We start from the raw sequence: 22,859 nt of genomic DNA on the forward strand, positions 1-22,859 counted from the left end.
ATGCGACAAACTGTTAGGATAAAAAATGCATAAAGCCTTCTGCAAATGCGATAGAAAATTAAAAAACAAAAGAAATCTGTAAAACATAAAACTGTTAGGATCAAAAGCGTAGAACACTTTCTGTAAATGTGATAAAAAATAAAAACGCAAAGGTGATGAAAAATAAAAACGCAAAGAAAATCTGCAAAGCAAAAAACTATTAGAATAAAAAAACACAAAAACTTTCTGAGGATGTGACAAAAACTGTTAGGATCACAAGTGCATAAAAAATTCTGTAGATGCGATAGAAAATAAAAATGCAAAAGAAATCTGTAAAACATAAGTTGTTAGGATCAAAAGGGTAGAACACATTTTGTAGACGTGATAAAAAATAAAAACTCAAGGGAAATCTGTAAAGCAGAAAACTGTTAGGATCAAAAGCGTATAAACCTTCTGCAGATGCGATAGAAAATAAAAACGCAAAAGAAATTTGTAAAAAAAAAAACTGTTAGGATCAAAAGTGTAGAACACCTTCCGTAGATGTGATGAAAAATCAAAACGCAAAAGAAATCTGCAAAGCAGAAAACTGTCAAAATTAAAAAAAACACAATTTTTTTGCGGATGCAACAAAATTTGTTAGGATCAAAAGCGCATAAAACCTTCTGCAAATGCGATAGAAAATAAAAACGCAAAAGAAATTTGTAAAACAAAAAACTGTTACGATCAAAAGCGTAGAACACCTTTCGTAGATGTGATGAAAAAAAAATGCAAAGGAAATCTACAAAGCAAAAAATGGTTAGAATAAAAAAACACAAACTTTTTGCGGATGCAACAAAAACTGTTAGGATCAAAATCGCATAAAACGTTCTGCAGATGCGATAGAAAATAAAAACGCAAAAGAAATTTGTAAAACAGAAAACTATTAGGATCAAAAGCGTAGAACATCTTCTGTAGATGTGATAAAAAATAAAAATGCAAAAGAAATCTGCAAAGCAAAAAACTGTTAGAATAAAAAAAATCTGCAAAATAAAAAACTATTAGGATAAAAAACGCATAAAACCTTCTGCAGATGTGATAGAAAATAAAAATGCAAAAGAAATCTGTAAAATAGAAAACTGTTAAGATCAAAAGCGTAGAACACCTTCCGTAGATGTGATGAAAAATAAAAAACGCAAAGGAAATCTGCAAAGCAGAAAACTGCTAGTGTAGACACCTAAAAATGGTCAACGCTTGCGGAGTCATACTTTAACATTTGCGCATTGCCTCATTTTAGGTTTTTGCGTCACATTAACATTTCTCCTATGATTCGCACTTGGTCTTTATCATTTGCGAACATCGAGTCATTCTTCTACATTCTTCATTCGTCTCGTTCTCAAATTTGGTCTCGTCGACAACACTCTCCAGTCATGATTTTGATCGATCTTATCCTATCGCATCAATGTGCCTGCTTATTTGTCATCATTTTGGACATCGTCAATCCTAATTAGGGTTTTGTCCTCTTGTCAATCTTGCGATCGATTTGTCATTGATCACTGTCCTCTTATCAATCTTGTCGTTTTGTCATCAATCCTTATCATTTTCAATCTTGTCGTTTTGCGATCGATTTGTCATCGGTCGTTGTCATGTTTGATTTTGTCATTTTGCGATCGATTTGTCATTGATCGTGGTCATTTTCAATCTTGTCGTCTTGCAACCTATTTTGTCATCGATCCTTGTCCTCTTGTCAATTTTGTCATTTTGCGATCGATTTGTCATCGATCGTTGTCTGTCTCAATTATGTCAATTTGCATCAATTTGTCATTGTTCCTCGTCAATTGACGATTTTATCAATCAAATCATTTAATCAGAATCATGATCGATATCAATTATCTTCAATCAAGACCTAATTGTCATTCTCGCATTGCTAATTTATCTTCTAGGGTTTTGTGATTTAATCATTTAACCTTGTGTGTCATTTCTTCCTCTAGGATTAAATAATTTATTTATTTATCCTAAGTCTTCTTCTCACAATTAAATATTCATTTAATTGGCTAATTATTCCTCTTTGTGAATTAATTAATAAATGATAAATTATTAATTAATTTACCTAATTCCTAATTCCTCTTTTTCCTCTTTTTCTAATTTCTTAATTCTTAATTTCAATTTCCTTCTATTTCTCTCTTAAATTCATGGGAATGACATAGAAATTTGTCATAAATTGTCATAAAATTCTTGACATAGAATTTGTCATAAATTGTCATAAAATTCTTAACATAGAATTTGTCATAAATTGTCATAAATTGTCATAAATCCTTGCATAGCAATTTGTCATAGACATGTCATAATTTTGCTATTCTTGATTTGAATTTCCATTCGAATCACTATCATGCTAATCTTGTCATTTCTCCAATTTATCTATAAATTGGATGATCTTCATCAATCAAGGCTAATAATTGCTAATCAGACTATTGAATTTCTAATCACTTTCTCAAATCACGCTTCTAGTATTCTTGTATCAATGTCAATCTTGCTTTCTCAATTAGGTTTATGCACTTGAAGGTGAGATCTACAACAAAACTATTTGGAGAAGAAAGAAGAACAATGGAGCCGCATGAAGGGAACATCTGGTTTGCATAATCTTTTTAAATGTTTTATCTTCATGTCTCTATTGAGTGTTGTTTAAGATAGATCATTGCAATGAATGCTTTTGTGATTGAGATAATGATTAGTTTTTATATTGTTTGTGATGATTCCTAATTTCCTAGCTACAGTTAGAATAAAAAAAAACACAAACTTTTTGCAGATGCGACAAAAACTGTTAGGATAAAAAAACGCATAAAACCTTTTGCAGATGCGATAGAAAATAAAAACGCAAAAGAAATCTGTAAAACAGAAAACTGTTAGGATCAAAAACGTAGAACACCTTCTGTAGATGTGATAAAAAATAAAAACGCAAAGGAAATCTGCAAAGCAGAAAACAGTTAGAATAAAAAAAATCTGCAAAATAAAAAATTGTTAGGATAAAAAACACAAAGGAAATCTGCAAAGCAAAAAACTGTTAGAATAAAAAAACACAAAAACTTTCTACGGATGCGACAAAAACTGATGAAAAACACGGCAAAAATCTAATTCGTCGCAAATTTTGGATTTTCAAATCTAAAACACTAAAATGTTAGAAAATAGGGACTAGAGCTCCACCGGACATGCCAAAATGTGTGTGGTGAAAAATGATGATGACAAACTATTGCAAAACCATAAAGATCGAACTACAAACAATCTTAGGACCACAATAAAACATTCACCATACACCAATGAAGAAACCTAAGAACATGCAAATCAATAAATGAAACAATAATACCATTCACATGCCAAGGAGGGTTCGATCTCCATTTCTCTTGTCTCCATTAATCTTTTTTGATATATTTGTTCTCAGATTTTGTATTGTGCACAAGAGCTCAACAAAAAATTTATTGTGGTTGTAAAGTTGTTTGATCACTTAAAGGTTGATTAACTGATTAGGTTAGGTCATTGATTAGAATTGAAAGGATGAAAGAAATCTCTTATATAAAAAATGGAGGGATAAAATTAAAAGGTAAAAAAATAAATGGTCAGTCAAGATTGAAGGGTAGGTAAGAAAAATAATAAAATATGAAGGGGATAGGTAGAAGAAAATTAAAAGATAAATGACATGTGTCATAGAGGGAAAAAGTTAATGAATTAATTAAATAAATAAAGATTTATTTAATTAATAGAGGAAGTGAGACCAATTAAATAAACAAAATATTTATTTAATTTAATAATATTTAGATAAATAAAAATATTCATTTAAATAGGGAAAGGGCTAGAAGAAGATAAGTGAATTAATTAAATAAATAAGAATTTCTTTAATAAATAAAAGATTTAATATAAAATAATTAAACAAATAAAATAAATAATTATTTAATTAAACAGGACAATTTTAGGTGTCTACATCAAGCACTGTGATTACTAATAGAATGCAGAATAACATGCATTTGGTTTAAATCACCTTGTGTAAATAAATAAAATTGAATTCCATCCAATAAATTGTGCAAACAAGGAATAAGTGTGGCAAGATAATTTTAGTCAAGACCAAATATATGCACAAGACACTTGATCTGTTAGACAAAAATCCTCTAACATAGCATAGATTTTTCTACTAGAGTATATAACTATTCATGAAATTGTATCACAATGTATAAATAAATCAATAAATGATGTCGAAATTCATGTAAATCTAGAATGATATTTTTCATTCAAACTAAGAGGGGAAAGACATGAAAACTTCAAGCAAAATAAATTTGACACAAATAAACTTTACCATTATTTACATTGGTTTTGATGATAGGTAGATGCAAGGTCGATAATGGATGAGATGGAAATACAAGCTAAGATAAATGCAAGTTTTATTTACACCTCTAAAAGGTCTTTCTAAAGCCGATGTTCTATTTATGCGATTAAAACTCAGGTAAATAATTATTTAGCTCCTTTAAAAATATAAAGATTCACCCATCCATTTGTCAATTAAGCAAGTTGAAAGTATACTCAGGGTTTGATACCTAACCTAGCAATTTAAGATCATTGTAGAAGAAGATTTGGGTTATGACAAAAAATTCTAATAAATGAATAGAATAAGAATTAAGTAAATTATTTTAAACCTTGTTGATATTAATTAAAAGAATTCACATGTTCTACTAAGGGATGGAGTTATGACATCTACAACAATTTTGGTGAAAGATGGATAACCATGCGACAAAAATATCAAGATGTTTCACCTTAAATAAGTAAACCAATTAACTAATCTAATAAAAAATATCTTCTTTTAACATAAACCACTATCAATTTTGGTTGAAATTTTTCTTCTTTTGACATAAATCACTAAAAAACATCTTTTAACATAGTCACTATCAATTTAGGTTGAAATTTTTCTTCTTTTGACATAAATCACTAAAAAACATCTTCTAACATAATCACTATCAAATAGCAGCCATATGAGCAATATGATGTTAACATATTTAGCAACTGATAAAACACATAAAGATTTACTCCCAATTTAATTAAATTGGCACTGAGAGATATTCTAGGGTGATTCCTTAATAAAATAATCTAATTTGCAATCCATCATATACTATCTAAAATGCCTAATCTAAACACCTTCACACCATGTGAAGTTAATATTATACTATTTTTTTACTATGAAGTGATTTAAAGGATTTCAAAGTTCTAAATTGATTCAAATTGAGATTAAGCCAACCACAACAATGGATGGTTATTTGTATTGCATTGTCATCATTTGTGTTTGTGGTGTAGGTCTCCAAAAAAATCTTAGAATTTTTTTTATGTTAATTTTAGTAAGAATGTTGTTGGAAGAATAAAAAATACAAATTACAAAATAATATGATAATTGATAACATATTTAATAAAAATAAGTTAAATATGACTATAGACAAAATATGACTATAGTTAAATATGACTATAGACAAAAGGATAGGAAAGTTCCTACAATGATAAGATAAAATAAAGATTCTTTTAATAAAAGCAATTTACATTGGCTAGGACAATATAATAAAATCATACTTTTATATATATATATATATATATATATATATATATATTTGCTTAAGCTATTGTTCATAAAAAAATTAAATACCCAATGAAAATTCAAATTGAATGCTACACATTTGATTCATGAAAGCACAAACTACACTATTAGAGTAGGTAGTCACTCCTAAGAAGAGATTTTATTCATACCTTGATTATCCTTAACAAAGTTCTGTTGCACCTTCTCTTTCAAGTAATCAATCTCTTGGGAGAAATAAAACTCGAGAGGTCGATGCTCAGCTATATTGGCATCAGACACATAGCAAGAAACTCTTTACACAGCTACAATGGACAGAACAGTATTGGCAGTAACGAAAGGAATCTTATTTCAATGGACCCATTGTACTCACAAAGAAGTCCACTGCCGAAATCTCGCAAGCCTCTCCTGATTTTTCATATCTTATCAGGAACTAAAAAACACATTAAAATCTTATTTCTACTGTCTAGTATGGAATACTTCAGGTATAAATTCTAGAGATTACAGCTAGTATTACCGCAATAATGGCCTGGTCTCTCTATTGGTGGGAGCGAATATAGGAGAAAGCGAACTAGATTTCATAGACAATTCTTTTAGCAGAACATGGAAAAGGCTTCTCTCCTCCTCATGAGCTTAGATCAAGACAACATTTCATTGGACTAGCTTTTGACTCTTCTGCAAATGAAACGAGAAATAGAGAAAAACAGGGGAGACAAAAACGAAAAGAAGAGGAGGATTTAGTGAGCATGATTCTGTCAATGTTTTATCTGGTTTAGGAGCCAAGAGGTATGACAGCACACAGAGTGTCACAAATTTAATTCAAACACAATGTAATTGTATACAAAGGTACTCTTCTAAGAACGACCTTCAGGAATAATTATTCTAGCATAAGATTGATTCTTAGGAAGTTTATATACTCATAAGAAGAGAAAAAACAAAATCGATTGATTCTTAGGAAGTTTATATACTCATAAGAAGAGAAAAAACAAAATCTGGGGTCAATATATTTGAAACTCTATATGTCATATATCAAACATGGGATTCTTAGGAAGTTTATATACTCATAAGAAGAGAAAAACCAAAATCTCGGGTCAATATATTTGAAACTATATATGCCATATATCAAATATGGGATTAGAGTATGGGAAATAAGATGGGTGTATATACAGGGGATATTCCTTGTTATATACTAAGTGAGAAAGGTATACAGGTGAGAAGGGTACTACTGGAGGCGTTAGATTGGAGAAGCACGTGGATGAATGCAGATGTGTTTGAACAGGGCATTTTTCTTAAGTGTACCCATGTTCATTAAATCTTTTGCTATTGCACAACATTCCCAGAGAGGACTGCACCCCGTTGCAAATTTTTGTAGTTTATGATTTCGGTTTTAATTTTATTATGGTTCTTCTTTCCACTTTGTATACAACTAAATGAGTCTTATTTAGAAATCTGTGAATGAATGCAGCTATATTTCGGACAGGTTTCAATAACTGGGACCTGTGTGTGCGTCAGATCTGTTGTTATTGCAAAAAGTTTAAATATGATTGTATATAAACCAGTAATATTAAGGGAGAGGTTGCAGTTAAAGGATCGGGTACAAAATGCTTGTCAGAGAATTACATGGGAGTTTTGTGTTAGTGATGGGTTTTTATGGAGTTATTCCAAGGCTTGGAGGGGTATTCTACCAGGATAGTTTTGTGTTTGAAATAAGATTCAATGATTGCCACTTTTGAACTTTCAAATGTAATACTAGTGTCTTAGTTGAAAAGATTTATCACAAATAAACTATCAAAATTATAATAAACAATTTATTAAAATTATAATAAACAATCTATTAAAATTATAATAAGCAATCTATGGAAGTAATATTTGATTCAAGTGAACTTTGTTGGTGCAGGATCACCCAGGTGCATCCGCAATCAACACCACCAAAAATAATTTGTGTCGAATTCATTTGCTTTAATTTTGGTTTAGATTTGTTTGGACATCTCTTCATCCGTTTGCAAAAAGTATTTCGGATCTTGTAACACAAATTGTTGCATTTCATGTCGAAGCAAAATGTGGAAGCTTGGACAAAGCAATGAACTGTTTGACAAAATGCCTGAAGGAAATGTGATCTCATGACAAGCAAATGCAATTGGCAGGCCTAATTCCATATTTTTTTGACAGCATTCTGCTTGCCTGTGCACAAAAGGGATTTTGAATTTTGTCAGATGTTGTAGTTGCGGCTGCCTTAGTAGACATGTATGCGAAATTTGGAATCATACAAAGGGCACGTTGACAGAATGGCCCTCAAATGATTGCAGAGTACGTACACAATAGATTTGTTGCAAGGCTTTAGACACTTACAAGTGATTGACAGGCTTAAAACCAAGTTCCACAACCTTCCCTAGCACTCGATTAGAACAGAGTGCGATATCCATCAAAGCACAAGTCGGTCTTTTGTTGCCACAAGTTTTGAAGTTGTTCTGCTTCCATAGAAGACATCTAAGCCGCATGGAATCAATGGCAAGGCATAGAACTTCGAACGTTGGGCAGAACAGGGGGAACCACGTAGTATAAAGAAGAATGTAGAGCGACACATGAGAGTAGAGCCCGCCAAAACGGAGAAGCTAAAAAGCCAACGTGGGAGTTAAACAAAGACCTCTATTTTATTGAAAGATATTGCTTCAAAACCCGATTCAGCTTCCAGGAGATTGAAGGGTCGATTGAAGTTTAAAAAAGACATCGGCCATTGTCCGTTCAAGAAGTGAAATAATGAAACCGTGTAGGTAGCAGCTAAGAGGGAGTGAGAAAAATTGTTGCAGTAGAGTAGGGTTGACAGGAGGTACTAGGTGTGGAGAGTCTGCTGAGGACAGAGAGAAAGTGAATGCAGATGAAAGAGTCAAATTCTGTTTGAGAAAAAATATCATTGTAAGCCATGTATGTAGTTGTTAATTTGCAGGTATAATGTGAATGTAAGTTTGTTATTGTTGCAATCTGTGAGTTTATTTCGAAGTAGACTTTGTTTTTGATTGAGTAAGTAGGGAGAGGGCCCTGATCCGTTATATTAGTAGAGGGTTTTTGCAAAAAATTTTGTATTGAGTTTGTGTTTTGAAAGCAAGAGGTATTTCTTGTCTTGCATCTTTTGTCCAATTAATACACATAAATCATGGTAAAAATTGTAGCATCATTAATGGTAATTTAGAAAATGGTCAATAGTTCATTTTTCACATCAGATCAGATTCAATTTGTCAATATATCATTTATGTTTGTAGTTTAGATCTCTGAAAAATCTTAGAAAAAAATTATGTTGATTTAGTAAAAAATGTTGTTGAAAGAGGGCCCCGATCCGTGACAATTACTTTTTTTTGTGTTGAGAAGTTTGTTATTGTTGCAATCTGACAATTTATTTTGAAGCAGAGGGTCTCTGCAAAATTCTATGTTGAGTTTGTGGTTTGAAAGCAAGAGGAATTCTGTGGCTTGCATCATTTGTTCAACTAATACACATAAATCATGGTAAAAATTGTAGCATCATTTTAATGGTAATATAGAAAATAGTCAATAGTTCATTCTTCACATGAGATCGGATTCAATTTGTCAATATATTAAATGTCATTTGTGTTTGTGGTTTAGATCTCTAAAAAATCTTAGACGAAATTTTATGTTAATTTTAGTTAAAAAATGTTGTTGAAAAAACCAAAGATACAAATTACAACAAAAATATGACAATTGATAACATATTTAATAAAAAATAAGTTAAAGATGACTCTAATATAGATGTAAGAAGTGGAAGGTTCATATAATGATAAAATAAAATAGTTTTAAAAAAAAATTGAAGAGAAATTTAAATTGTACTATTACTATGATTAATACTTGGCTCTTCATTTGAAGGTAATCCAATTTACATTGTCAACACAATATAATAAAATCACACTTAAAAAGTATATATCTAAGCATTGAATAACAAAGCTAATTTGTTTAAATTATTGTTTATTAAACATCAAATACCCAATGACAATTGAATGCTACACATTTGATTCCTGAAAACACAAGAGTAGTCACTCCTGAGAAGAGACTTTGTTACATACCTTGATACAGAACAGTATTGGCAGTAACGAGAGGAGGTTCTTTCAATGGACCCACTGTACTCACGAAGAAGTCCACACCCGAAATCTCGCCAGCCTCTCCTGATCTTTCATACCTTAGCAAGAATTAAAAACTTATTTCTACTGTTAGTATGGAATACTTCTGGTTTGAATTCTAGAGATTACAGCTACTATTTACCACAATGATAGCCTAGTCTCTCTATTGATGGAAAGCCCATTTAGGGAATTGATCAAGATTCCAAGAGAAAGCGAAACAGATATCATAGACCAATTATTTTATCATTACATGGAAAAGGCTTCCCTCCTCCGGATGGAATTAGATCGAAACAACATTTCATTGGAATAGCTTTTGATTCTTCTGCTATGACATGCATCTTAATCATTAAGTCACAGAGAAAAACAGGGGAGACAGAAACAAGAAAAAACATGGTAACGAAAATGAATGCTTTCAAAAGACAACACACAATATTGAGTTCAAGTTACAAACATAAAACTATAACCGCTGACTTTAATTAATTACCTCTGACCCAACTGGCATTAGTTTGTCTTGATTGAAGATGACACGAAATAAATAGTAGCCAGGTGGATGATAATTAGGTAGCACATGGATCTCGGACTAGGAAGCAGGTCTACAGTTTTCCCTTGCAGACAAATTTGTCTCCAACAGGGTAAGTGGTCTATATTTATGTTTGGTGTAGTTACATTGTAGAATTCTAAAGAAGAGGAGGATTTAATGAGCCCGATTCAGTCAATGTTTTACTTGGCTTAGAGGCCAAGAGGTATAACAGCACTAGAGTGTCATCACTTAATAAATTACAGATTAGGTGTGCAATATGAATGCACACAAAGGTACTCTTTTAAGAAACGGCCTTCAGGAAAAATTGGTCTGGAAAAAGATGTGTATATGCAGGGGATATTCCTTGTAATTTATAGTTCCAAGTGTACAGGCGAGAAGGATGCTACTCTAAGTGAAGGAGGTTTTAGATTGGAGAATGAGAGAAGATATTTAGAAGCGCATGGATGAATGAAGGTGTGTTTGAAGAGGATGTTTTTACCAAGTGTGCCTATGTTCATTAAATATTTTCCTATTGCACAACATTCACACAGGGCTGGATCCCGTTGCAAACGTCTGTAGTTTATGAATCGGGTTGTAATTTTATTTGTGGTTCCTGCCACTTTGTTTACAGGTAAAAATAAGTGTACCAGTGCAAATGAGCCTAAAGAATAAAAGATGGACTGATAAATTTGAAGAATAAGTGAGACTATTTAGCAGCTTTATTATGGACAAGTTTTAACAACTGGGACCTCTGTGTGCGTCAGATATGTTCTTATTGCAAAAAATTTAAATATGACTGCATGCTGTTGGACAGGTATATAGATTAGAATTGTGGCAGCAGTTCTATAATTGGATTCAATTTTTTTTGTCATTTTGTTGGGGAAGAGTTCCTTAGTTTTATTACAGGCTTTTTCAGCTAATCAATATCAGAAAAGTCTATAGTGAGTGTTACGAATGGGAAATACAAGTTCAGAAAAATAATAGTTCTTGATTAAATTTGATGCCTCGTTTGATGATTTTGACAGTTCAATAAGAATTTTTTGCCCATTAACAAGTTTCTCGGAGAAGATTTCTCCTCACAACTTAATTGCCATCAGCCATAATAGGATTCTACTCCTATGAGAAATTTCCCCTCCTCAAAGAATTTACCTTCAACAGTTTGATTCACTCTTGGCATGAGATTAATCATTGTTTATCTTTCATTTTCATAGATGGAACTAATTTATATCAAACAACTATAGAACCAACCTAGCTACCATACATTTAAAATGGAGATATGATCAGCAATTACAGAGTGCATCAAAGCATTTTCCATCTGATGCCAAAACCTTATTTGATGCTTGCAACCCTTTGCAAATACCCTTTCCTATGTTGGTTTTCTTGCACTAGTTGACTCTATTGTTAGCAAATTGTCTATGGAGGTTGTTTAAGTGAATTTGACCTATTTTTGGACTTCATTAAAAGTGAAATTAGAGTTAAGTATCGAAGAAGCAACCTACAATTAAAGAAGAGTCTACCCGAATGAATAAATAACAAGTAGGTCCTAGGATACCACAAGAGTTACTAATGTTGATTCTACTGTATCTTCTCACTGTTATCCTGGGGAAATATAGGTTTGTTCATAAAGGATGGAAATACCTTCTTTCACAACTAGTAAATACCTTCAAAATAATTTTATCGATAATACATGTAATTCCCCCCTGTATTCTTGGAACAAGCCTACATTTCTCCTACACGGCGAACTGTGTGTTTAAGGAAGCAAAAAAGACTACTTCGTTTTAGACAAATCTATTAGCAGAATATGGAAAAGGCTTCCCCCTCCTGTTGAGCTTAGATCAAGAGTACATTTCATTGGACTTTCTCTTTGACTCTTCTGCCATGACATCATCTTAGTCACAGAGAAAAAAAGGGGAGACAAAATAAAAAAGAACATGGTAACGAAGATAAATGATTCGGAAATGGATTCCTGAACTTCATTGGAGAAAAATAAGCGCGTCAGATTTTTAATACAAATGTGTGTTTGACAGTAAATATAAATTAATTAAAATTCAAAAGAAAACACGCTACTGATATGGAGCTGAAGTTAAAAACATAAAATTATAAAAGCTGACTTTAATTAATTACCTCTGACCCAATTGGAAATCGTTTGTCATCATGATTGAAGAGGACACCAAACAACTAGTATCCAGGTGGATGATAATTAGGTAGTACATGGATCTCGGGCCTAGAAGCAGGCCTACAATTTCCAGTTGTAGACAAATTTACCTCCAACAAGGTAAGTACTTCGGTCCAGAAGGTGAAAGCATGTATTTATGTTGGTGTAGTTATATTGTAGAATTCTAAAGAAGAAGAAGTGGATCTAATGGGCCTGATTTAGGGGCCAAGAGGTATGACAGCACATAGAGTGTCATAAATTACATATTAGGTGTAAATTGAAGTCAAAGTACCATGTGATTGCATACAAAAGTATTATTCTAAGGATTGGTCTGGTATAAGGTTGAATCTTAAGAAGTTTATATACTCATAGAGATGAAATAAACCAAAATCTAGGGTCAATATATTTGAAATTGCATATGCCATATATCAAACATGGGATTGGAGTCTGGGAAATAAGATGTGTATATACAGGGGATACTCCTTGTAATTTACAGTTATAGTTCGAGGTATACAGGCGAGAATTTTACTGCTCTAAATGAAGAGAGTGCTACTGCCAGACTGGAGAAATGACAGGAGATATTCAGAAGCCCATGGAGGAATGAAAGTGTGTTTGAACGGGATGTTTTTTCCTAAGAATGACCATGTTCATTAAATCTTTTGCTATTGCACAACATTCACATAGGGCTACACCCTGCTGTAAATGTTTGTAGTTTATGATTTGGGTTGTAGTTTTATTTATGGTTCTTCTTGCCATTTTGTATACTGGTAAAAACAAGGGTGCCGGTGTAAATGGGTCTAAAGAATAAAAGAGGTGGTTGATAAATTTGAAAATAAGTGGGACTATTTAGAAGCCTATGAATGAATCCAGCTGTATTTTGAATAAGTTCCAATAACTGGGACCTCTGTATGTTAGATCTGATGTTATTGTAAGAAGTTTAAATAGTACTGGGGCCTGTTGGACAGGTATATAGACTAGAATTGTGACAACGCTTCTGTAATAGAATTTGGAGATTCCACACATTCAAATAAGGAGGAACCTAAAACCAGCAATCTTAAGGGAGAGGATGCAAGGACCGAGTAGAAAAGGATGGATCGGATATATGGCTGGCTATTCTTTCCAGAGTATCAAATGGGAGTTTAGTGTTTGGAGGGGTCGTTTTTTATGGAGTTAGTAGAGGGGGCTTAGAGGAGCATTCTACCAGGTAGTTTCATCTACTATTGGAAAGATGTGTAAAAGGTGCAAACATCTACAGCGCAAGTGTATCAAGGGTTTTGGGTTTTCTCACAGATATTCTCCCAGTCGCAGGATTTCATAATCATTAAGAAACATTAGCATCTCCAATTGATAAAAAAATCTGTACATATATGCTATGTATGAAAAAGCACCGTCTCATCTTTTACTTGTGATTTGAAACTCTGTTGGGACAGAGAAAAATATAAACATCTAAATACCTTGGAGATATTTGCAATTATCTATCATCTCTTCTGACGAGAACCAGCAAAACATCAATGAGCTTGAACTAGAAATCAATCGGTCGCCCCACTCCACACGACTTCAAAAATCAACTCTATCTACAACCAGAAAATGACATGCAGGAAAGACATAACAATTAACCAGTTTTCATCTTCAAATTTAATGTATTGCTATTGTAACTATTTAACATTTTCCCAATTCTGAATCTCACCATTTTGGCAGTCGAAAAATTTGAAGCAATGACATTTAAGCAGCGTGTAAAATGTAATAAAATCACAAGAAATAAATCTATTAATCTCTTCCGAAAACATCTAGTAAAATTCATACCAGGAAGTGGAGTAGCACACGAAATTCGTAGGAAACAAAGACGAACAGCTCGTTCTCGAAGCCTAAAATAAAAATGATTAATAAAAGAGTTGCTTAAAAAAGAACTTATGGAGGCCGATGTCATTGCCAGGTAACCGTTGGAGAGGATCAACGGACCGATGGACCTAACCGTTGACGATGGACGACCAGAATTTGAATTTACAAGCTCTGTATTTGCTAAGGAATTGAAGGGCTAGCGTCGGTCGTGTGCAGGTTTGAATTTAAAAATTCATAACCGTTTTGATTTTTAAAATTTAAAAATTTATAACCGTTTTGATTTTTGAATTTAAAAATTCATAACCGTTTTGATTTTTTTAATTTAAATAACAATGCCACTTAGATTGGTTGAATAACTTAAACGCTTGGGATTTTCTGGGTAGCGGGAAATTCAAAGCATTGAGTTTTGAATTTTAGTTTATATGAAGGTGCACCATATTTTACTTTTTCAGTCTTGTGTTTCAAATTGGTATTTGCCTATTATATTTATTTTTATATTTAAAGATTGGAATATGAGTGTAATTAAATCCGTCTCTAGAATTCTTTGGTAATTTTGTCTTCTAAATTTAAATTATTTTCATATTTATTTATTTTTATTAATTTTTGGTTTGATTGGATTAGTATTTGTTAATTTATATGTTAAAATATTTGAATTGAATATTTTTTATTGTGTATTTAAAACAATTTTTAGAGTATTAAGTAAATGATTGAGAATTTATTTATCATTAACAAGATTTATGAGAGCATTATCAAGTAGTGGTATAAGGTGTTGCATCAAACATCGACAATTACTACACCTCCACATTCTATATCATGTGTCTTTGTGTCTCAAAGCTTGTGTAATTTGTATCAAGGTTTGACTTGGAGCCAAGTAATTTTTATATTCAACATTCTTATAGTGAATCATGGAAGGTGCTTCTCGGTAGCATACTATATTTTAAAAATAACTTCGAGTGAGGACAAATTAGTTGTAATTGAGAATAATTGTTAGGGATGAGATCACACATGTTTGACATTATCATGCTAGTGGAACAAAATGACAAATGCAATTTTATCTTAGATATCAATATTTTAGGTATTTGTTTCTTTTTTATAATATGAACAACATGTTAATATCAATTTAAGAATATAATTCTATTTTTTTACAACATATCACGACAAAAAGGTACATTCAAATATCTAAGAATTATCCATCCTTCTCATTTCTATTTCAAATTTATCAATTACATGTTTTAGTCTCAACTTTTCAATTAGTTTATGATCTAACTAATGTGTTAATTGTTTGTTGACTAAAACCTAGAAAATATATAAATTGATGTAGGGTGCATTTTATTTTCCTACATTTTGGTAATGCCTAGTTGATCTTTTACTCCAATCGGGTTATATTTTGAGTTATTTTGCTTCCCCCCTTCATAAGTGTTTGATTGATTATTGATTCACAGACTATGGATGACCATCAACCCCCATTTTTAGCTTCTATTTATGCTTATATCAAGGATTTCAACGTGCTCTCATACTTTTTTACATCTTATTCTTTCATTTGTGTATTATCTTTCTTTTCTTTAGAAGATATAAAGTTATATTTATATTTATGAATGCTTTCATATTAGATTATAGTCGACCCACATAATTGGTGAGGTATGTTATTAACTGCACTTCTTTCTATTTGTGTTGAATGTGCATGGTGTCTTTGTTATTATATTTGCTAAATGATAGAAATATAATTAGAGAGAATGAATTAAGATTCTTATAGAATAAATATGTAAACTAGAGTAGATAAATGATACACTTTATTTAATTGATATAACTAAATTATACCTTGAATTGGTTGTTAATGGTATCCTAAGGAAGGTTGTAATCATAGTTTTCTTGTCATCCATTTCATATGTTTCTATCCATGTAGGAGTTTTATATTGGTGCCTTAAATATTTTGAGAAGTTTAACAAATGTTTCATAGCCCCTCTCACTCTAACCCTATTATTGGTCTATTTTTGTGTCTTGTGCAAGTTGAAATCCTAGTGGCTAGGTTCCCAAGACTTACATCCAACTATTTTTTGGTGAATTTTGAATCCTAAGATTAGCTTAGTCATAGAAAAACCCTTGGAGAAGTTTGAAAAAAGGTCTTCAAAAAAATCTAAAACAAGGCCTTGAGAAATCAGTCCTAAAAAATCCATGTCCAAGGTACTTAAATTGTAGGACTACAATGCATTTTTTGAGACTATGACATAGTGTGTTGGTGTCTAGTTTGTGTCATGGAGTCAAGAATATGTTATTATCCTCTATCATTAGATAATGGGAACTTCTTGGCCTTTTTCAAAGAAAACTTTTAAATATAAGTTAGTCTCATTGGCCTACTTAGTCTTCCTATCATTCCACTTTGTCAAGATGTGTTATGCCTTGTGAGATATTTCCTATTTTACATTGTGAACCGTCTCTTGGAACAAAATTATATAGTTAAAAATTCAATTGGATTTAAGGTCTTTTAGCTCCTCATTTTGTAATCCCTCATTCATAGGACCAAGGCAAAACTCAACGAGACTAATTTTTTTTGAAAAAACACCACCACCACCAAAGATGCGACAATAAAATGTCATACTTGCACTACAAAACACACACAAGTAGCATATGAAGCATTACAACGTAAAGGTAAAGATGTCTAGAATAACCTCATCATTGCATACATAAGGTGACACCGAGGAAAGATTAAATAGTCATGGGACAAAACCACCATGACGAACCTATGAGAAATAAATAACACCATTTTAAAGGTGATGAAGTACAAACTCATGATCATGCTCTCTCATGACACCACACAATGATAGGATGAGAGGATTATCAACCTGAAATCCATACCAAGCCACACTTTTAAAACACTTACAACATACCCAATAACCAACACCAATAATGATTGTATAAGAGACAACACAACTCAATTAAACAAAGACACTATCAATTTATGAGACAATGAGTAGGAAGCGAATGCAATCACTTCTAGTCCATTTAATATGGAAAAAGATGATCCTCAACACAAAGGCCAACCTATACAAGAGGTTTTCAAATTAGGAGGCCTTACTCCCTCTTGACCCTATTAGGCTTCAGTGTTTTGGTGTTCTCCTTATTTCATTCAAGAACATGCAAACCACAAAAAAGGAAGGTCTGAGGCGTAAGGTCCAATCCTCTTGGAATGCCACAAAAAATTCTTAGGGTCAGTGATCAAGCTTATTGCTTACCCCTACTAAACTAAGATACATGCAAAAAGATAAAAGTAGGATGTTTGATGATTGTTGTTCCATATTGGGGTTTTGGAGATCAAAGTTCCAAGTTGCCTCATTCACAAACTCTAAAGTCTGGAGGACCAATGAACACTAAAAAATCTAAGGGAGGACGGATCGAGATCAAGTCTCAGGGTTTCAACTCACCCCATTCACATTTCTAAAGCCAAAGTTTATAACATTGGGTGTTTGATGCAAAATGAACTTAAATAAAGAAGGGGCCTTAAGGTAAACTCTAGGAGTTAGGGTTGAGGTATTGACTTATCCATTTTACTAACGAGTTGAAAATAAAAATGTGAAAGCTCGATGCCTGATGTTCATTAATTGTGAATGATGCAAGTTTAAAAGTTACACTTCAAGGGTCGACGATTGGAATGAGATATTCCTCATACCACAAGGAAAGTTAAGCATTAGTGCAAAATCTTGATATGTGATGCCCAAAATACTTAGAGAATTTCACTAATTAAGGGGAGGCTATTGGTGATTGGGGTTTGGGGTTAAGACTTACCCCTTTCACTAACTTAATGAAAACAAAAGAGCATAGGCTTGATTCACAAAGCTCGAAATATTTAGAATTTTTTATAATTTTGACTATGATCACTAAGGTATTTATTAGTTATGTTGCAAAAAAGAGGTTCATTTTTAATTCAAAATGCAAGTTCCTACATTCATTTTATATCTAAATTAAAAAGTGTGCAAGTTTAGTTTACCAATTTTACCATAAAACATATAAACAACTTAATCAAATCATTAAGAAAATCATGCTCACTTCCAACACGAAGTCATGCAATCCAATTTAGTCACTAGCATACTCCATCGAATACCTACCATCTCAATAAAGAGGTCCAATGAATGAATATTACAAATTATATTAAATGAGGACTTAATGTCCCTCTAATATACAATTTATATTAAAATAAGAAAATGAAACATAAAAACATTATTGTAGTCACAATTATACATTCAGAAACGATGGGGAAGACGGGAGCGGGAGGAGTTTCCTGCGTAGGAGTTGCAGAAGATGGGGAAGATGATGTTGTGGATGAGGTTGATTTCATCCCTCTCCTCCTTTCACCTTCTATGTCATCTGATGGGGCTCTTCGTGGCTCTTCTTTGCTGGAATGGTGGGTGGAGGAACTTGGTACTGAGGAAGGAGTGGAGGCTGTGACAACGATGGAAGCGTTTTGGCAAGGGTTTTTTGTGGCCTCTATTTTTGGTCATCAGGGGTGTGTGGTGGTTCCTGTCATTGGCCTCTTTTCTGCTCTTTCTTTGGTGGGGGGTGTTTTCCTGTTGGTGTTTGGGCAGATCTGGGACCCTGGCAGATCTCTTGTGAAGAGGCTCTATGTGTTCTCTCCTCTCCTTTGTGTTGAGGATTTGTTGTTGTTCTGGCCTTTGGCGCTCTGGTTCTTCAAAGGAGCTTCCTTTTTCAATTCTTCTCTGTTAGGCTACTCTCCTATGGAGGTGGAGAGTTGTCTTTGGTGTGAACCTTTGAGAGGGGTTTCTTGGCTCTTGCTCTCTTCCCCTCCTTGTCTGTTAGAGGTGACCATATTTCCTATGGAGGTGGATTTTTGGTGGAGGGGAAAGGGCTAGTTTTTGCTTGCTGCTAGAGAGTGTTGGTTGTTGTCTTTCTGCTTCATTCTTCATCCTGTAGAGATGGAGCTCTTTCCTATTGAGGTGGAGAGATGGAATGTTGGGGATTTTCAACTTTTGGTGCTCCTCTTGCAGAGTTGTCCTTGGTGTGAACCTTTGAGAGGGGTTTCTTGGCTCTTGCTCTCTTCCCCTCCTTGTCTGTTAGAGGTGACCATATTTCCTATGGAGGTGGATATTTGGTGGAGGGGAAAGGGCTGGTTTTTGCTTGCTGCTGGAGAGTGCTGGCTGTTGTCTTTCTGCTTCATTCTTCATCCTGTAGAGGTGGAGCTCTTTCCTATTGAGGTGGAGAGATGGAATGTTGGGGATTTTCAACTTTTGGTGCTCCTCTTGCTGCTGGCTATGGTTGCCGGTTTCTTCTCTCTTGGGAGTCTCCTTGGGTGGGGTTGGAAGTTCTTTTTTCCAGACTCATAGCTTGTCTCCTGGACTGGTTCCCTTTTGTTGTTTCTTGGTTTGGCCTCCTTCCTTCGGGTTTTTGGGGTCTTTGTTCCCCCTTCATCTAGTTGTGGGTTCCTAGTTTATCCTATAGGTAGGACGGTTGCTAATAGTTTTAAAGGGCATAGTTTGTATTTTTGCTGTCTTTGGTTTGGGGAAAATCCCGTGTTTGGAGTTCTAAGCTCATCATTTAAGGTTGAGGGTGTTTGGAAAAACCCCTGGTTGCTGGTTTTGGGTTCCATTTTAAAACCCAGTTTGAAGGTTGAGGGAGCCTTTCAAAACCCCTTCTGGCCAAATTCAAATTGTATGAATATCCGATGTAATCTGGTGTTGTTATTGAAGGTTAGGGGTACCTTTCAAAACCCTGATAGTTGGCTGAGGGTGCTTGGTATACCCTCGATTATTACTGTTTTGTGCTATAGTTTGGAGCTGTAGCTTTGTTGGGTGTGGCGTGACTATGCTGGTTGTTGTTGGTTTTAGTCATCTGTACTAGATTTTGGCTGTGGTTTTTCATAGTTTATTTCTTTTAGCAGCCTACTTTGTTGGGTTCTAGATCCTGGTAAAATCTATTGGGTTTCAAGTCCCTCCAAAACCTGTTGTATGGGGTTTCGGGTCCCCTCAAAACCTGTTTTTCCCCTAATCAAAAACATTATTGTAGTCACATAAATCTATCCACTTAATTAAATGAATATTTAGTATTTATTTGATTATTTAACCATCAATCAATAATTAATTAAATTAATATTTAATTAATTCATCTCAGCTCTCTTCTCCTATTAATTAAATAAATTATTCAATTTATTTGATTTAATTCACTTAACCAAATTCAGACCATTAATTAAATAAATAAATCATATTTGTTTAATTAAATCTTCTCTCACATTTAAAATAAATTAATATTTATTTAAATCCCCCAAAATCCCATTTCTCGCATTTAAATAAATTAACATTTATTTAAATCACCTTTATCCTCCACCCATTTGTATTTTCCTACAAATGCAAGTTGCACAACTATTTTAAATAAATAAATAATTTATTTAAAATCCTATTTATCCTCACCTACTTGAAACCTTTAATGGTTTCCCTTAAAATCTTCAAACTTAATGGCTTCCTTCTAGAGTCTTCTCAAGCCTTTAATGGTTTCCCTTAAAGTCTTCAAACTCAATGGCTTCTTTCTAGAGTCTTCTTAAGCCTTTAATGGTTTCCCTTAAAGTCTTCAAACTTAATGGCTTCTTTCTAGAGTCTTTTTAAGCCTTTAAAAGTTTCCCTTAAAGTCTTCAAACATTTAATGCTTTATCTTCCTTTTTCTCATGTAAATAAATTAAGATTTATTTAAATAAAATCCAAAATTCACATTCACATTTAAATAAATTAATATTTATTTGAATACCTACCCAAATGCAAATTACACCATTTAATTGAAATAAATGATTTTATTTTAATTGAAAATCCCAAAATTCCTCCCACTTGCATTCTACTACAAAATCCACTTGCATACCTAAATCCCTTCTAGATTCTTCTAACTTTTCTAATTAGCTTAATCCTATCCTAATCATTGTCACATTCCTAAATAAAAGGAAGTCACTTCTCAAAAGCCTCCAAAGTCTTCAATAACCATTAAAGGTTTTATGTCTTCAAATGGTTAACCTCTAAAGTCTTCCAAACCATTAAAGGCTCTTACATAACAATTTATGGTTAACTCACCTTTTACCTTTGGTTAGAGACTTTCCTCTAACTTAACCATCCTTTTGACTCATGGGTCTCTTCAAAGCATTTATTTCTTTGACTAAGGTAGCCATTTAACCCTTGCACGTTCATTTATCCCTTGGATAAAAGGAATATCCATTAACCTAACCCTAACCCAACCCCCAGGGTAACCATCATGTCCCCTCAATCATTTAATGCTCCTTATCTCTCCTCTCAAGCCTCCTCATGGTGACACTTGTCAACATGGGATTGGGTTGAAAGTCTCACATGGATTGAATATCTTTCAATCCTAGCCCTTGTTAAGATTGCTCAATCTTAACCCTTCATTTCCCCATTTCTTCTATAAATAGAACCCTTCTCCTCAAGCAAAGAAGGAAGCATTCAAGTATTGTTGCTATACTGGTATTAGCATAGAGATTTTTCATAGCATCACTATCTACACTTGCATAGTATTTAGTTAATCATCTTTCATCTTGAACCTCCATAAGGCATCCATAGTGCAAAAAGCTACTAAGAGCTACACTAATTTGGAACTTGGAGAGGAGAGGAACAAGGGAGGAGGAGCTACAAGCATGGTGGAAGGCATTTGGAGATGTCTTCTTGCATTCATTTTTCATAGTTAAATGCTTCATTATGTTTTTAGTGTCTCTCTTGGTATGCTTGCTTAGATTAGTCTTTGGTTGATTAACACTAACATTTCTCTTTGTTTCTTGTGTTTCTTATGTGTTATACAACCACATGTTTTTGTCTAACATATCCCATTTTGCAGAGCATCAATTATTACCATTGGTAGGAACATCATTAGTCTTCCTCCATGATCTTCCATCCCCAATTATGGTTTCCACATCATGCAACCTCGTCAAATCATTAGATCCACTTCCACTTTGCTAGGGGATGGTCACATTGGCCACAAGAACACTCACAACAAACACATAGGAAGAGGGATTACACACATGTCATACACAATTATATACACTCATACACATCATGCAAGGAAATTATCAATAACATCAAGGGACAAGTACAATTATTCATTGGTAATGAACACAAATGACCCAAAACCAAACACTCATAGTGGGCACATTCACCAATCGAGGGAAGTAATACATCATCATTGGACATGATCACCAATGGCACAAAACCAAACACTTGCACATGCAAGACACACGAGGAGTATATTGCATCTAATCACAAAACTCTCACAATACCCAAGAACTAGAATTCATGTCATTCAAGTATCCATCAATAAATTCAAAACCAATAGGGAAGTAACAATACATCTTTCAAGAAGCCTTAATGATCTAATTGGTATTGCAAGGAATGTGATTGTGGAGTCCTTTTGTATGAATAAGTGGGTGTTCCATGAGATCAATAATATCAACCTTAAACTATGTTCCATTTCTAATAGACAAGAGAATAGGGAGCCTCCCTTGGATGAAAATGAGGGCAAAACTCTAGTGGAATCCCTTCAAAAAGTGGTTAAGGATGTTCAGATAATGAAATTGGATTATGAAGGCATAATCTCAGTTCTAGAAGACAAAATAAAGCACATTAATGATAACCTTACCACTCTGATCTCCTTTCAGCCACAAGGTGGTTAAGAGTA

The 22,859-nt window shown here is 33.3% G+C and overlaps 1 long non-coding RNA gene across 1 annotated transcript in view; it reads right to left on the bottom strand.

Moving 5' to 3' along the window:
* Nucleotides 1-14,276, bottom strand: part of LOC131074600 (uncharacterized) — a 30,034-nt gene extending 15,758 nt beyond the window's left edge. The window contains exons 1-3 of the long non-coding RNA XR_009113080.2: nt 14,157-14,276; nt 13,808-13,927; nt 9,625-9,737 (exon numbers count right to left, since the gene is read on the bottom strand). This is a non-coding gene — a long non-coding RNA (uncharacterized LOC131074600). The remainder of the gene's footprint in view (nt 1-9,624; nt 9,738-13,807; nt 13,928-14,156) is intronic.
* Nucleotides 14,277-22,859: the final 8,583 nt, after the last annotated feature.

The sequence above is a fragment of the Cryptomeria japonica genome, chromosome 7 (assembly GCF_030272615.1).
Source record: "Cryptomeria japonica chromosome 7, Sugi_1.0, whole genome shotgun sequence".
Lineage (NCBI taxonomy): Eukaryota > Viridiplantae > Streptophyta > Pinopsida > Cupressales > Cupressaceae > Cryptomeria > Cryptomeria japonica.